The sequence below is a fragment of the Bos indicus genome, chromosome 9 (assembly GCF_029378745.1).
Source record: "Bos indicus isolate NIAB-ARS_2022 breed Sahiwal x Tharparkar chromosome 9, NIAB-ARS_B.indTharparkar_mat_pri_1.0, whole genome shotgun sequence".
Taxonomy (NCBI): domain Eukaryota; kingdom Metazoa; phylum Chordata; class Mammalia; order Artiodactyla; family Bovidae; genus Bos; species Bos indicus.
Window position 1 is genome coordinate 59,037,316 of NC_091768.1, and position 6,000 is coordinate 59,043,315.

At 38.0% G+C, this 6,000-nt stretch overlaps 1 long non-coding RNA gene across 1 annotated transcript in view; it reads left to right on the forward strand.

The window, feature by feature from the left end:
- The window catches only part of LOC139184921 (uncharacterized), a 318,414-nt gene extending 314,328 nt beyond the window's left edge, over window positions 1-4,086 (forward strand). Inside the window, exon 10 of the long non-coding RNA XR_011568459.1 lies at window positions 2,493-4,086. This is a non-coding gene — a long non-coding RNA (uncharacterized lncRNA). The remainder of the gene's footprint in view (window positions 1-2,492) is intronic.
- Window positions 4,087-6,000: the final 1,914 nt, after the last annotated feature.

Here is a 6,000-nt window from a genome sequence, read left to right on the forward strand (position 1 = left end):
AACATGTGTATATAAATTTAAATATGAAAAATTAAAGTATATTGCTTAGGAATCATGTATTATCAGTACAACTCTAAAGAAAACTGTTACAAAGGCAATTTCATGCTAAATCATGGGGGAATAAGTCGGGGAGAATAGGAATGGAAAATGACATATTTGGGGAAAATAGGAAAATTCAGCAGTATTGAGAATATTCTCTTTCTTATCCTGTGTATTGGGTGTGCTAGCATGCTTTCTTATTCTTTATACTTATATAATTTATACTGTTTATGTTATTCACATTATTTTCTAAGTGTGGAGTATTTCATAATAAAATTATTATTCAATAAAAAGGATTGAATCCTTTTGTATTACCCTCTTCCAGCATGTGCTTTTCTTTAGTCGTTGGAAAACATATGATGACAGGCTCCCTAACTTAAATTCTTTCAAGTTTAGTTCTGATAATTGCTGTGACATGGAGACATGGAACTACCAGTATGTCATTCAGGAATAAAAAGTAAAAATTCTGGATTCTCCGATGTTACCTACCTCCAAACCTTAAAATTTACTCAAATTGTGGTCAATTTACTCTTCAAATATATATCTGTGAACATTGCTCTTCCTCATGACCTTAGTTTCAATGGAACTCCTGGAATTGATGGGTTTTATTCCACTGCTCAGATTCAGCTAATGTTTGTGAAGTGTCAACTACTTGTCAAATTCTGTACTAGCTGCCTAGAAGGGACTCCCTTGTGCAAGATAATCATGGATACTGGCTTCATGGGATCTAGAGTTCACCCAGGAAGAGCAGAGATAAACAGGTATTTTCAAATTTGATGATTGTTCCTAAGCAATACATAGCATGAGATCACAGTATTTCCTCTTGTCACAGTAAGCAGGATAACATGGACCTAATGTAGGTGGTCTAGACTTGTGATTAGGCACATAGGATTTTGAGTTGGAAGACCTGGTTTTATGTCTCTGTAACACCATTACAGACTTTTGTCTCTAAGCAATTTATCTAACGTTTCTGATCTCTAGGTTCCTTATAACAAAGTACCTAATGTGGTATAAACACTCAAATATTTCTTGAATTCATGAATGAATTAGTGACTGAGTGAATAAATAAATGGATGGTATTTTATACCATATGTGTTCAGTTCAGTTCAGTTCAGTTCAGTCGCTCAGTTGTGTCTGACTCTTTGCGACCCCATGAATTGCAGCACGCCAGGCCTCCCTGTCTATCACCAACTCCCGGAGTTCACTCAGACTCACGTCCATTGAGTCAGTGATGCCATCCAGCCATCTCATCCTCTGTCTCCCCTTCTCCTCCTGCCCCCAATCCCTCCCAGCATCAGAGTCTTTTCCAATGAGTCAACTCTTCCCATGGGGTGGCCAAAGTACTGGAGTTTCAGCTTTAGCATCATTGCTTCCAAAGAAAGCCCAGGGCTGATCTCCAAGAAGATCCAACCAGTCCATTCTGAAGGAGATCAGCCCTATATGTGTTAGAATGAATATTAATTGGTCACCAGTTATTAATGAGATAACCAAAAAAGTCCTATTGTATAGCATGGGAAACTATATTCAATGTTTGTAATGACCTATAATGGAAGAGAATGTAAAAAATGATATATACTTATATATACATGTACAATTGAATCATTTTTCTGTATACCTGAAACTAATACAGCATTGTTAATCAACTATATTTAATACAAATTTTAAAAATAAAAAGTAATTTTAAAAATATTAATGAATAATTATCATAAAGACACAATTTTGTCAAGGAACTTGGAATTATGTAATAATTGTTTTCCTGAAGAAGTTATGTACACAGAAAAATGTTGGTGAGATTTGAATATAATAGTAGCAAAAAAAAATTTAATTGCTAAGACTACTTGTATTTATCTTAGAGCTTTATTTCTTTTTCTCATTTATGCAACAGAATGAACTCACAATCATACAAATGGGAAATAATTTTATTTTTCTCCACATTCTAATTCAAATATGAATCACCATTCCCCCTCCCTTGTCCATAGAAATGACAGATTCCAAAGTTTCTCCTCTCTCCAGTTAAGGTTTAACCACTGACTCAGGAAAGGATACTCATCTGCTTCTCTTTCTTACATCTTTCCTTTCATCCTGTTAGGACCTTCAAGGTCAGGAGAAGGATAGTAAATTAAAGAAAAATAAGCACAAAGTCATTTATTAGTTGGTGCTGTTCTTTCTTCTCTCTTGCCTGTTGATATCATCTGTCATGGAGCTTCCCTTGTAGCTCAGTCAGTAAAGAATCTGCCTGCAGTGCAGGAGACCTGGGTTAGATCCCTAGGTTGGGAAGATCCCCTGGAGAAGGAAATGGCAACCCACTCCAGTATTATTGCCTGGGAAATCTCATGGACAGAGGAGCCTGGTGGGTAGAGTTCATGGGCTCGCAAAGAGTCGGGCACAACTAAGCGACTAACACCTACCATCTGTCATAGTGGACTTCTAAATGACAGCTTCTTATATTTCAGGATACTCCTTCTTGCCTGGACTCCATAGCAGAGGAACTCCTGCATTGGACAGCTTCTGGATTGGAAGGTGCTTTCTTCAGTTGACCACTTGGGATGCACCATTAGCTCTTGCTCTGAATTCTGCTTCTACCTTCCTATAGGCAGCCAAGCAGTTTCTGAAAGGCCAGGGCTGAAACGGGGGGATCTTTTGAGAACCATGGAACATACCAGAGTAGAGGGAAGAATGGAAGGGGAAAGAAGAAAAGAAAATATGAGACATCTAAAAACTAAATGGGGGAGTCTGAACCAGGATGTTTCTAAATTATAGGGAACAGAGACAGTCATTTTTTCTACAGATCAAGGAAGTTGCAATGGGAGAGTATACCAAGGGTCTGGAACAACTGCCTAGAAACAACTTCCGTCGACAATGGGGGTGTTTAATAATAGGATATAAAAGGTCTCATTTAGGATGGATGTAAGCCACCAGTTTAATGGGTGAGTCAAGGAAGAAAAGAGTACAAGCGGGAAATAAAGATATAAATCACCTATGTAGTTATAATCCCCCAAATGCACAAGGTCACGGACCATTCCACTAATATTTTACTTCATTTTGGTCAGATTTTTAGTGTTAAAAAGACAAATGTTCTTTGGATAATATATGGACTCTATTGAAATGGCATAGTTACCACAGAAACTCATAGGTTTTGTTAATATACATCATGTTAAGAGAAGTGCAATTTAGGGAAAGCTAGCCTACTAACTTTCAGAGGTTAACAAAACATTCATGGAATGTCAAGTGCATGTCAGTGCCAACACAGTAATAGCTGTGCCTTGGTATTCAATATCTTGATGCATGACTTGGAAGCAATGGCCATATATTGCTATCCTATTAGGACACATGGTCACTTTCCTGTGTGGAGCGAGCATAGTATAAACACGTGAAATAACAAGATAAGATCCAAGCATGGCAACAACCCAAAGCACATCAGCATCACTGAAACAGAGACCATTGTGATTTCAGCACTGTTCCCCGAGGAAGCTGTATCTCTTGAATAGAGGTTTTTAAAATCCCATAAGGAAATTGTACTAAAGGCAGCAATATGGCTTCATCATTACTGTACTAATGGTAGGCCATTGGCCTTTTCACATAGGAATGCAGATAAAAGCTCACTCCGTGGAAGGTAGAATTCCCAGACACTCCTTAATATGTGTCTTTCAACTGCAGCATATGAGCCTAATGAAACATTTGGTGCTGTGTTATTATTGTATATTTTGGATATGTGAGGGAATTGAGTAACTCATTTATACAATAACATATTCCATGTGCAACTAACCAAAAGTTGATTTCACAAAGATCCCTATATTTCAACATAGAATCACAAGCTCATGAGGTTAGATAGAGCAAATATTACTCTGTTTTACAGGGGTGGTAATCATGGCTGGGAGGTTACCTGCCCAAAATTAAACAGTCTGTAATCATTAGAGTTAAAATTTGTTCTAAGTCCTGTGACTCCAATCTAGTACTCTTTTGGTTTATAAAATGTCAGAGAGGTAGGAAAAGTATTTATGTTTCTGGTAGAAAAATTAAGCCAATAAAATATTCTGTATATTTTGAGTATTTTTTCTATGACATTAAAATATGATTTATGGACAATTTATTTGCAAAATAGGCACAAATTGACATTAATTTTCTATTAAAATGACACTGTGTAGGACAATTATATTAATAAAATGAAGAAATTAGGTCTAGTAGACTTTAATAACAGATAGAAAGTAATGACTTCATTGTTTGAAAATCACTTTAGAACTGTCTTATATTATTTTTAAGGAGAATAGTGCAGCTAAAGAACTCTCTCCTGAGGGCTTATTTTATCTGCAGTCTTCTAAAGTAGCTTGAATTTTCCCTGAGTGTCCAGGTACCTCTGGACCAAAATATAGGCTAAATGTATTCTTTACAGCAAACTTCCAGAAAAAAGAAAATTACAAGATATCCAGCATTAACATGGGGCTTCTGTGGTTTCTCAGGCAGTAAAGAATCTGCCTGCAATGCAGGAGACCCGGGTTGAATCTCTGGGTTGGGAAGATTCCCTGGAAAAGGGAATGGCTAAGCATGGTGGTATTCTTGCCTGGAGAATTCTATAGACAGAGGAGACTTGTTACAGTCTATGGGATCACAAAAAGTTGGATATAACTGAGTCCGGGTACCTCTGGGACAAATGAGAGTTAAAGTCACTCGGTCGTGTCCTACTCTTTGCAACCCCATGGACTATACACTCCTTGGAATTCTCCAGGCCAGAATTCTGAGATGGTTAGGCCTTTCATTTTTCCAGGGGATCTTAGCAACCCAGGCATTGAACCCAGGTCTCCGGCACTGCAAGTGGATTCTTTACCAGCTGAGGTGCCAAGTAAGACAAAATAGAGGCTAAGAATCATCTTTCTTTGGGATTGGAATGAAAATTGACCTTTTCCAGTCCTGTGGCCACTGCTGCATTTTCCAGATTTGCTGGCATATTGAGTGCAGCACTTTCACATCATCATCTTTTAAGATTTTAAATAGCTCAAATGGAATTCCATCAACTCCACTAGCTTTGTTTGGAGTGATACTTTAATCGCAAAGAAAGGCAATGACAAAGGCTATTCAAACTGCTGCGCAATTGCACTCAGCAGTGACATTGTACAGGAGACAGGAATCAAGACCATCCTCATGGAAAATAAATGCAAAAAAGCAAAATGGCTGTCTGAGGAGGCCTTACAAATAGCTGTGAAAAGAAGAGAAGAGAAGAAGCAAAGGAGGAAAAGAAAGATATAAGCGTCTGAATGTAGAGTTCCAAAGAATAGCAAGGAGAGATAAGACGCCTTCCTCAGTGATCAATGCAAAGGAATAGAGGAAAACAACAGAATGGGAAAGACTAGAGATCTCTTCAAGAAAATTAGAGATACCAAGGGAACATTTCATGCAAAGATGGGCTCGATAAAGGACAGAAATGGTATGGACCTAACAGAAGCAGAAGATATTAAGAAGAGGTGGCAAGAATACACAGAAGAACTGTACAAAAAACATCTTCACAACCAAGATAATCACGATGGTATGATCACTGACCTAGAGCCAGACATCCTGGAATGTGAAGTCAAGTGGGCCTTAGAAAGCATCACTATGAACAAAGCTAGTGGAGGTGATGGAATTCCAGTTGACCTATTCCAAATCCTGAAAGATGATGCTGTAAAAGTGCTGCACTCAATATGCCAGCAAATTTGGAAAACTCAGCAGCGGCCACAGGACTGGAAAAGGTCAGTTTTCATTCCAATCCCAAAGAAAGATAATGTTGAAGAATGCTCAAACTACCGTACAATTGCTCTCATCTCACACGCTAGTAAAGTAATGCTCAAAATTCTCTAAGCCAGGCTTCAGCAATATGTGAACCATGAACTTCCAGATGTTCAAGCTGGTTTTAGAAAAGGCAGAAGAACCAGAGATCAAATTGCCAACATCTGCTGGATCATGGAAAAAGCAAGAGAGTTCCAGAAAAAC